Here is a 12,021-nt window from a genome sequence, read left to right on the forward strand (position 1 = left end):
AGGTGGGTCATGGAGGATCCTGCTGTGATTTATGTCGGAGAGTGTTTTGCCTATGTTTTCCTCTAGGAGTTTTATAGTTTCTGGTCTTACGTTTAGATCTTTAATCCATTTTGAGTTTATTTTTGTGTATTGTGTTAGGAAGTGTCCTGGTTTCATTCTTTTGCAAGTGGTTGACCAGTTTTCCCAGCACCACTTGTTAAAGAGATTGTCTTTTCTCCATTGTATATTCTTGCCTCCTTTGTCGAAGATAAGGTGTCCATAGGTGCGTGGGTTTATCTCTGGGCTTTCTATTTTGTTCCATCGATCTATATTTCTATCTTTGTGCTATCATATGTTTTTTATCCTTCAGTTTGTTAATGTGGTGTATCACATTGATTGATTTAGGTTTATTGACGAATTCTTGCATCCTTGCAATTGTCTGCTGTTTTAGTTGCTAAGGCATGTCTGATTCTTTTGTGACTCCATGGACTGTAACCCACCAGGCTCCTCTCTCCGTGAGATTTTTCAGGCAAGACTACTGGAGTGGGTTGCCATTTTCTTCTCTAGGAGATCTTCCTGACCCAGTGATTTTATCCACTTCTCCTGCATTGGCAGGCAGATTCTTTAACACAGAGCCACCAAGGATAAATCCCAATTGATCATGGTGTATGATACTTTGAATGTGTTGTGAAAAATGGTTTGCTAGTATTTTGTTGAAGATTTTTGCATCTCTGTTCATCAATGATAATGGCCTGTATTTTTTTTAAATGCTTGCTTTTAATAATAATTATGACTTAAAGTGAATACACATATGTCTGTAACATAATCCCTCATTTAATCTCCGTGATTTTACGAGAAGGTTGCTTACACATAAGGAGAATAAATTTAAAAATTTAAAGACAGTTGTCTAGGATTACACAACTAATAAGGAACAGTTTTACTCTTCCATAAAAGTGCCTAAGAACTGGTGTTCCTTAGAACTGTTTTCTCCCCCCGCCCATGGTTTCAATGGGACATTACACAAGTCACAACTTGTGAAACTCTGAAACTTGTCAGGAGCAAGAGAACTTCTTAGTTCAGAGTCTGATGTCAAGCTTCATGTTGAGAATCTACAAAACCAAACTAAGTCAAAGTTTTTTTTTTTTAATTTAAACTTTTTTATTTTGTATTGTGGTATAGCTGATTAACAAAAAATGTTGTGGTAGTCTCAGGTGAACCGTAAACTGACTCAGCCATACATATACATGTATCTATTCTCCCCCAAACTCCCTTTCCATCAAGGGTGCCACATAACACTGAGCAGAGTTCCCTGTGCTATGCAGTAGGTCCTTGCTGGTTATCCATTTTATAGCAGTGAGTACGTGTCCATCTGAAACTCCCAGACTATCTCTTCTCCTCATCCTTTCCCACTGACAACCATAAGCTTGTTCTCCAAGTCTGTGAATCTGTTTTGTACATAACTTCATTTGTATCATTTCTTCTTATATTTCACATGTAAGGGATATCATATGATATTTCTCTTTCTCTGTCTGACTTCACTCAGTTTGACACACTCTAGATCCATTCATGTTGCTACAAATGGCATTGCTTCATTCTTTTTAATGGCTGGGTCATATTCCATTGTACACATGTACCACATCTTCTTATCCATCTTCTGTCGATGGACATTTCATTTTGCTTCCAAGTCTTGGCTATTGTAAACAGTGTTGCAATGGATATTTGGGTGCATGTATCCTTTTGGATCATGTTTTTCTCTCGATATATGCCCAGGAGTGGGATTGCAAGATAATATGATAGTTCTACTTTTAGTTTTTTTTAGGAACTTCCATACTGTTCTACATAGTGGCTGTATCAGTTTACATTCCTACCAACAGTGTAGGAGGGTTCTCTTATCTCCACACCCTCTCTAGTATTCATTGTTTGTGGATTTTTTTGGTGATAGCCATTTTGTCCACTGTGAGATGATAGATATCTCATTTGTAATTTCAATTTTCATTTCTATAATAATTAAGATGTTGAACACCTTTTCATATGCCTATTGGCCCACTATATATTTCTTTGGAGAAATATCTATTTAGGTGTTCTACTCATTTTCTAAGTGGTTGCTTGTTTTGATATTGTTAAGCATCATGACCTGTTTGTAAAATTTGAAGACAAATCAAGTATCAGTCACATCATTTGCAAATATTTTCTCCTAGTTTTTGGTTTGTCTTTTCATTTTGTTTATTGCTTCATGAAGTAGGTCCCATTTATTTATTTGTTTTTTCATTATTCTGGGAGATGGAGGAAAAAGAGATATTGCAGCAATTTATGTCAGACAGTGTTCTACCTATGTTTTCCTCTAGGAGTTTTACACTATCTGGTTTCACATTTAGGTCTTTAATAAATTTTGAACCTATTTTGTGTACAGAATTAAAGAATTATTTAATTTCTTTTTTTTACATGTAGCTTTCCAGTTTTCACAGCACCATTTATTGAAGAGACTGTCTTTCCAATATTGTGTAGCCTTACCTCCTTTTTCATAGATTAATTGACCATAGATGCATGAGGCTTATTTCTGGGTTTTCTATCCTGTTTCATCTATCTATATTTCTATTTTTGTGCCAGTACCATATTCTTTCGATGACTGTAGCTTTATACTATAGTCTGAAGTCCAGGAGCCTGATTCCTCTAACTCCACTATTTTTTCCTCAGGATTGCTTTGACAATTGGTCTTTTGTCTCTCCATACAAATTTTGAGGGTTTTTTTTTTTTTAGTTGTAGTTGTGTGAAAAATGCCATTGATAATTTGATAGAGATTGCACTGAATCTGTAGATTGCCTTGGATATTTTTTTAATAAATTTATTTATTTTAGCTGGGGGCTAATTACTTTACAATATTGTAGTGGTTTTTGCCATACACTGACATGCATCAGCCATGGGTTTACATGTGTTCCCCATCCTGGACCCCCCTCCCACCTCCCTCCACATGCCATCCCTCTGGATCATCCCATTGCCCCAGCCCTGAGCATTTGTCTCATGCATCGAAACTGGAATGGTGTTCTGTTTCACATATGATAATATACATGTTTCAATGCTATTCTCTCAGAACGTCCCACCCTCACCTTCTCCCTCAGAGTCCATAAGACTGTTCTATGCATCTGTGTCTCTTATTCTGTCTCGCATATAGGGTTATTGTTGCCATCTTTCAAATTCCATATATATGCATTAGTATACTGTATTGGTGTTTTTCTTTCTGGCTTACTTCACTCTGTATAATGGGCTCCAGTTTCATCCATCTCAATAGAACTGATTCAAATGTATTCTTTTTAATGGCTGAGTAATATTCCATTGTGTATATGTACCACAGCTTCCTTATCCATTCATCTGCTGACGGACATCTAGGTTGCTTCCATGTCCTGGCTATTGTAAACAGTGCTGTGATGAACATTGGGGTACATGCGTCTCTTTCAATTCTGGTTTCCTCAGTGTGTATGCCCAGCAGTGGGATTGCTGGGTCATATGGCAGTTCTATTCCCATTTTTTTAAGGAATCTCTACACTGTTCTCCATAGTGGCTGTACTAGTTTGCATTCGGGAAATTCCCCAGTGGTCTAGTGGTTAAGACTCTGCCTTGGATATTATACTGATTTTGAGAATATTGATTCTTCAATTCACAAACATTGTATATCTTTCCATCTATTTATGTCTTTGATTTCTTTTGCCAGCATCTTATAGTTTTTGGAGTACAGGTCTTTTGTATCCTTAAGTTGGTTTATTCTTGGTATTTTATTATTTTCAGTGTGATGATAAATGGAATTGTTTCTTGAATTTCTCTTTCTGATATTTCATTGTTATTGTGTAGAAATGCACCAGATTTCTGTGTATTAATTTTGTAACCTGCAACGTTACCAAATTAACTGAGGAGCTCTAGTAGTTTTTTGGTAGCATCTTTAGGATCTTCTATGTGTATTTTTATGTCATCTGCAAACATTGACTGTTTAACTTCCTCCTTCCCATTTTGGATTCCTTTTACTTTTCTTCTCTTATTGCTATAGCTAGGACTTCCAAAACTGCTGAATAGAACTGGTGAGAGTGGATATCCTTGCCTTGTTCCTGATTTTAGAGGGAACGCTTTCAGCTTTTCACTATTGTGTATGACATTAACCATAGGTTTGTCATGTATGGCCTTTGTTATGTTGAGATATGTTCCATTTATGCCCACATTCTGGAGAATTTTTATCACAAATGGATGCAGAAATTTGTTAAAAACTTTCTCTACATTTATTGAGATGATCATATAGTTTTTATTCTTCAATTTGTTATGTCATGTATTCAACGTCTTGATTTGTGAATACTGAAGAATACTTGCATCCCTGGGATGATTCCCACTTGATCATGGTGTATGATATTTTTAATGCATTGTTGGATCTGGATTGCTAGAGTTTTGTTTACAATTTTTGCATCTAAGTTTCTCAGTGATATTAACCTATAATTTTCTCTCTCTCTTTTTTTTTTTGGTATCTTTTTCTTGTTTTGCTATTAAGGTGATGGTGGCCTCAGTTTGGAATTTTCCTTCCTCTACAATTTTTTGTAACAGTTTCAAAATGATAGATGTTAACTCTTCTCTAAATGTTTGATAGCATTCACCTGTGAAGTTATCAGATACTGGACTTTTGTTCATTGGGAGACTTTTAATCATGGTTTCAATTTCAGTGCTTATAAATGATTTGTTCATATTTTCTATTTCTCCCTGGTTCAAACTTGAGAGACTGTACCTTTCTAAGAGTTTATCCATTTCTTCCAGGTAGTCCATTTTATTGGTATACAGTTGCTCATACTAGTCTCTTATTATTCTTGGTATTTCTGTGTAGTCAATTGTAACTTCTTTTTCATTTCTAATTTCACTGATGTGAGCATTGCCTCTTTTTTTTCTTGATGAGTCTAGCTTTTGTCAATTTGTTTACCTTTTCAAAGAACCAACTTTTTGTTTCATTAATATTTGCAATTGTTTTCTCTGTATTGAATTTATTCCTGCTCTGATATTTATGATTTCTTTCCATTTACTAGCTTTAGGTTTTGTTTATTCTTTCTCTAGTTGTTTTAGTTGCAAGGTTAGGTTGTTTATTTGAGATTTTTCTTGTTTCTTGAGGTAAGATTGTATTACTATAAATTTCCCCCTTATAATTGATTTTGTTGCATCCCATGTTTTGTACCATTATGCTTTCATTGGCATTTGTCTCTAGGTATTTTTTTTTAATTCTTCATTGGTTTCTTGAGTGATCCATTGTTCGTTTAGTAGCATATTGGTTAGCTGACACGTGTTGGTGTTTTATATATATATATATATTTTTAAATTGTTCAGAACAGTTCAGTTGCTCCGTCGTGTCCAACTCTTTGTGACCCCATGAACCGCAGCACACCAGGTCTCTCTGTCCATCACCAACTCCCAAAGTCCACTCAAACCCATGTCCATTGAGTCAATGATGCCATCCAGCCATATCATCCTCTGTCATCCCCTTTTCCTTCTGCCCTCAATCCTTCCCAGCATTAGGGTCTTTTCCAATGAGTCAACTCTTCACATCAGGTGGCCAAAATATTGGAGTTTCAGCTTCAACATTAGTCCCTCCAATGAACACCCAGGACTGATCTCCTTTAGGATGGACTGGTTGGATCTCTTTGCAGTCCAAGGGAATCTCAAGAGTCTTCTCCAACACCACACTTCAAAAGCATCAATTCTTCAGCATTTAGCTTTCTTTATAGTCCAACATTCACATCCATACATGACCACTAGAAAAGCATAGCCTTGACTAGATGGATCTTTGTTGGAAAAGCAATGTCTCTGCTTTTTAATATGCTGTCTAAGATGGTCTTAACTTTCCTTCCAAGGAGTAAGCGTCTTTTAATTTGAGGGCTGCAATCACCATCAGCAGTGATTTTGGAACCCAAAAAAAAATAAAGTCTGACACTGTTTCCACTGTTTCCCCATCTATTTGCCATGAAGTGATGGGACTGGATGCCATGAACTTAGTTTTCTGAATGTTGAGCTTTAGGCCAACTTTTTCACTCTCCTCTTTCATTTTCATCAAGAGGCTCTTTAGCTCGTCTTCACTTTCTGCCATAAGGGTGGTGTCACCTGCATATCTGAGGTTATTGACATTTCTCCTGGCAATCTTGATTCCAGCTTGTGCTTCCTCCATCCCAGCGTTTCTCATGATGTACTCTGCATATAAGTTAAAGAAGCAGGGTGACAATATACAGCCTTGACGGACTCCTTTTCCTATCTGGAACCAGTTTGTTGTTCCATGTCCAGTTCTAGCTGTTGCTTCCTGACATGCATACAGATTTCTCAAGAGACAGGTCAGGTGGTCTGGTATTCCCATCTCTTGAAGAATTTTCCACAGTTTATTGTGATCCACACAGTCAAAGGCTTTGGCATAGTCAATAAAGAAGAAATAGATGTTTTTCTGGAACTCTCTTCCTTTTTCGATGATCCAGCGGATATTGGCAATTTGATCTCTGGTTCCTCTGCCTTTTCTAAAACCAGCTTGAACATCTGGAAGTTCACGGTTCACATATTGTTGAAGCCTAGCTTGGAGAATTTTAGCCTCACTTTACTAGCGTGTGAGATGAGTGCAAGTGTACAGTAGTTTGAGCATTCTTTGGCATTGCCTTTCTTTGGGATTGGAATGAAAACTGACCCTTTTCAGTCCTGTGGCCACTGCTGAGTTTTCCATATTTGCAGGTATTTCGAGTGCAGCACTTTTACAGTGTCATCTTTAAGGATTTGAAATAGCTCAACTGGGATTCCATTACCTCCACTAGCTTTGTTCATAGTGATCCTTCCTAAGGCCCACTTGACTTCACATTCCAGGATGTCTGGCTATGGGTGAGTGATCACACCATCGTGGTTATCTGAATCGTGAAGATCTTTTTGTACAGTTCTTCTGTGTATTCTTGCCACCTCTTCTTAATGTCTTTTGCTTCCGTTAGGTCCCTAACATTTCTGTCCTTTATTGAGCCCATCTTTGCATGAAATGTTCCCTTGGTATCTCTAATTTTCTTGAATTTTAAAACTATAATTTTTAAATTGTAGTTTGCTTCTAATCTCATATATTTGTGGTCAGAAAAAGATGCTTCATATAATTTCAGTTTTCTTAAATTCACCAAGGCTCATCTTTTGGCCCAGCATGTGGTCAATCCTGGAGAATGTTCTGTGTGTACTTGAAAAGAATGTGTAGTCTGCTATTTTTGGATGGAATTCTCTATAAATATCAATTAAGTCCAACTTTTCTAAAGTGTCATTAAATATCTATGTTTCCTTATTCATTTTCTCTCTGAATGATCTGTCCATTGATGAAAGTAGGGTATTCAAGTACACCATTTTAGTTGTGTTACTGTCAGTTTCTCCATATCTTGTTGTTAGCTTATGGCCTTACATATTGAGGTGCTCCTATGTTGTGTGCACATACATTTATGTGTTATATCATCTTGAATTTAACCCTCATCATTATATGTTGTCTTCTTGTCTCTTAAAACAGTCTTTGCTTTAAAGTCTATTTTGTCTGATATGCATATTGCTACTCCAGTTTTCTTTTGATTTCTATTTTGTGGAATACCTTTTCCTATCCCATTACTTTCAGTCTGTAAGTGTCCCTAGATCTGAGATGGGTCTCTTGTAGACAGGACATATATAGGTCTTGTTTCTGTATCCACCAGGCCAATCTATGTCTTTTGATTGGTGCATTTAGTAATGGATTAATGTACATTTAAGGTAATTATTGATATGCATGATCCTATTACCTTTCTTGTTTGGGGGTCATTTTTCTGTAGATCTTTTCATTCTCTTGTGTTTCCTGCCTAGAGGAGTTACTTTAACATTTGTTTTAATACTGGTTTAGTGGTGGTGAATTCTCTTAACTTTTGCTTGTCTTTAAAGCTTTTAATTTCTCCATCAAATCTAAATGAGTGTCTTCCTGAGTAGTCTTGATTTTGGGTTCTTTCCTTCATCACTTTGAATATATCATGCCATCCCTTTCTGGCTGTAGAATTTCTGTTGAGAAATTAGCTTATAACCTTATGGGAGTTCCCTTGTATGTTATTTGTCTTTTTTCCCATGTTGTTTTTAATATTTTGTCTTTAATTTTTGCCAGGTTAATTACTGTGAGTGTTGATGTGTTCTTCCTTGGGTTTATCCTGCCTGGAACTCTCTGCACTTCCTGGACTTGGTTGACTATTATCTTTCCCATGTTAAGGAAGTTTTCAGCTATTATCTCTTCAAATATTTTCTTCAGTCCTTTCTTTCCCTCTTATTCTTCTGGGACCTCTATAATGCGAATGCTGATGTGTTTAATGTTGTGGCAGAGGTTTCTTAGGATGTCTTCATTTCTGTTCATTCTTTTTTTCTATATTCTGCTTTGTAGCAGTGTTTTCCACTATTCTGTCTTACAGTCAGTTATCCTTTCTTCTGCCTCAGTTATTCTGCTACTGCTTCATTCTAGTGTATTTTTCATCTCTGTTTGTTTGTTCTTAAGTGCTTCTAGATCTTTGGTAAAGTTTTCTTGCATCTTCTCCACTCTTTTTCTGAGATTCTGGATCTTCTTCAGTATCATTATTCTGAATTCTTTTTTCTGGAAGGTTGCCTATCTCCACTTCATTTCATTATTTCCTCCCCTCCCTGGGGATTATTTTGTTCCTTCAACTGGGATATAATCCTATCCCTTTTCATTTTGATGAGCTTTCTGTGATTCTGGAGGTTGTGGGATGGTAGTTCTTCTTGCATCTTCTGTCTTACATCTGGTGGATGAGGCTAAGACATTTGTGCAACTTCTTGATAAGAGGGACTGGTAGTGGGGAAAACTGGATCTTGTTCTGATGGGCAGGACCATGCTCAGTAAAACTTTAATCCAATTTTCTTCTAATGGGGGAAGCTGTACACTCTCCCTGTTAGTTGTTTGGCCTGAAGTAAACCAGTTCAAGAGTCTACAGGCTCCATGGTAGTGCGAACTGCAAATTCCAAGGGAGCCCATGACAAGGGGCACCTGCCAGAACTGCTGCTGCCAGGGAACCTGCCCCTGTGGTGAGCAAGTGCCAAACCACACCTCCACAGTAACCCTTCCAATAATCACAGGTAGGTCTTGCTCAGTTTTCTGTGTATCACAGCTCCTTTCCCCGGGGTTCTTATGTGCACACGGGTTTATTTGTGCCATACAACAATGGAGTCTCTGTTTCCCCCAGTCCTGTGGAACGGAGTCTTGCAATGCAATACTGCTAGCCTTCAAAGTCAATTTCCCTGGGGCTTCTTAGTCACTTTGCCAGATCCCCAGCCTGGAAAGCCTGATGTGGGGCCTAGAACCTTCACAACAGTGTGAGAACTTCTTTGGTATTATTGTTCTCCAGTTTGTGGGTCGCCCACATGGCAGGTATGGAATTTGATTTTATTGTTATTGTGCTCCTACCATCTCGTTGTGGCTTCTCTTTTGTCCTTGGAAGTGGGGTATCTATCTTTTTGTGTGTGTATGGGTTCTGGAATCCTCCTGTCAATGGTTGTTCAACAGCTATTTGTGATTTTGGTGCTCTAGCAGAAAATTAGCACATGTCCTTCTACTCTGCCATCTTTAGTCATAGTTTTTAATCTGGCATCTCCAGGGAGAGGAACTCCATTAATTTGTACTTGTAACCAATTGCCATACTGATGGTATTCTTTTTAGTGATTTTTGTCTTGTTTCGGTATGAGAAAGATGGTGGCCTCATAGAATGAGCTTGGCTGTGTCCTTTCCTCTACAATTTTTGAGAAGAGTTTCAGAAAAATAGGTATTAGCTCCTCTAAATGTTTGCTAGAATTAGACTGTGAAGCCATCTGAACCTAGTCTTTTGTTTGTTGGAAGATTTTTAATCACGGTTTCAATTTCAGCAGTTGTGATTCATCTTTTCATATTTTCTATTTTTTTTTCCTGATTCAGTCTTGGAAGGTTATATGTTCGTAGGAATTTGTTCACTTCTTTTAGGTTGTCCATTTTATTGACATATAGTTGGTTATAGTAGTCTCGTATGATCCTTTGTATTTATGTGGTGTCTGTTGTAGCTTCTTTTTTTATGTTTTTAATTTTATTAATTTGAGTCCTTTCCCTTTTCTTTTTGATGAGTATGGCTAATGGTTTATCAATTTTGTTCATCACAAAGAACCAGCTTTTAGTTTAATTGATCTTTGCTATTGTTTTCTTCGTCTTTACTTATTTCTGCTTTGATTTTTATAATGTCTTTCCTTTTATTAACATTAGGTTTGTTTGTTCTTCTCTTTCTAGTTGCTTTAGGTGTACAGTTAGGTTATTTATTTGAAATTTTTCTTGTTTCTTGGAGATAAGATTGTATTGTTATAAATTTCTCTCTGAGAACTGCTTTTGTTTTGTTCCATAGGTTTTAGATCATTGTGTTTTAATTGTCATTTGTCTCTAGGTATTGTTTTATTTCCTCTTTGATTTATTCAGTGATCCATTGGTTATTTAGTTACATGTTTTTCAGTTTCCATGTGTTTCTATTTTCTTCCAGTTTTTTTTTCCTGTAATTGATTTATAATCTCATAGTTTTTTGGTCAGAAAGGATACTTAATATGATTTCAATTTTCTTAAATTTATTGAGGCTTCATTTGTGGCCCAAGATGTGATCAGTCCTGGAGAATATTCCATGTGTAATTAAGAAGAACGTGTATCCTCCTGCTTTCTAAAGGAATGTCCTGTAATTATAAATTACATCTCTCTGATCTAATATGTCATTTAAAGTTTGTGTTTCCTTGGTAATAATGTCTGGATGATCTCTTTATTGGTGTCAGTAAACTGTTAAAGTTCCCCACTATTGTTGTTTTACTGTTGATTTCCCCTTTTTATAGCTGTTAGGTCTTGCTTTATATATTGTAGCGTTCCAATGTTCATTGCATATGTATTTGCTATTGTTATATCTTCTTGTTGTATTGATCAGTAGATCATGTCTTGTCTTTCTTTGTCTCTTACAACAATCTACATTTAAAAGTCTATTTTGTTTGACATGAGTATTACTACTCCAACTTTCCATTAATTTCAATTTGCATAGAATATCATTTTATATCCCCTCACTTTTAGTCTGTATGTGTCCTTAGGTCTGAATTGGGTGTCTTTATAGACAGCATATATATAGGTCTTATGTTCATATCCATTTACCCTGTCTATGTCTTTTGGTTGGAGCACTTCATTCATTTACATTTAAGGTGATTATTGATATATGTGTTCCTATTGCCATTTTCTTAATTGTTTTGGGTTTGTTTTTGTAGGTGTTATTCCTTCCCTTTCTCTTTTGTCCTCTTCACTTGTGATTTGATGATCATCTTCAGTATTGTCTTTGGGTTTCTTTGTGTATGCATGTGTGTGTGTAACTATTGTAATGTAGTAGTAGTGTTAGTCATGCAGTCATGTCCAACTTTTTGAAACCCTAAGGACTGTAGCCTCCCAGGCTCCTCTGTCCATGGAATTCTCCAGGCAAGAATATTGGAGTGGGTAGGTATTACTTTCTCCAGGGGATTTTCCCAACCCAGGGATCAAACCCGGGTCTCCTGCAGGGCAGGCAGATTCTTTACCAGCTGAGCTACCAGGAAGTCCATGTATATCTTGTAGTTATGTTTGCAATTCCCATGAGATTTTTATATAGTAGTCTGTTATATGTACAAGGTTGTTTCAAATTGATGGCCTCCTTCCTTCCTGGAAAAGTTCCTTTAGCATTTGTTGTAAACCTGGCTTAGTGATGCTGAGTTCTTTTACTTTTGGTTGTCTGTAAAGTTTTTTATTTCTCTGTCTAATCTGAATGAGAGGTTCACTGGTTTGCTGGCTGTATAATGAGAGTATTCTTGGTTGTAGTTTTTTACCCTTTCATCATTTTGAATATATAATGTCACTTCCTTCTGGACTGAAGAAGTTCTGCTGAAAAAATAGCAGATAACCTTATGGGCATTCCCTTGTAAGTTATTTGTTTCTTTTAATATGTTTTCTATTCTTTAATTTTTCTCAGTTTGATTAACATGTGTCTCAATGTGTTTCTC

Source organism: Giraffa tippelskirchi, chromosome X, assembly GCF_054371585.1.
Source record: "Giraffa tippelskirchi isolate mGirTip1 chromosome X, T2T-mGirTip1v1.2.pri, whole genome shotgun sequence".
NCBI lineage: Eukaryota > Metazoa > Chordata > Mammalia > Artiodactyla > Giraffidae > Giraffa > Giraffa tippelskirchi.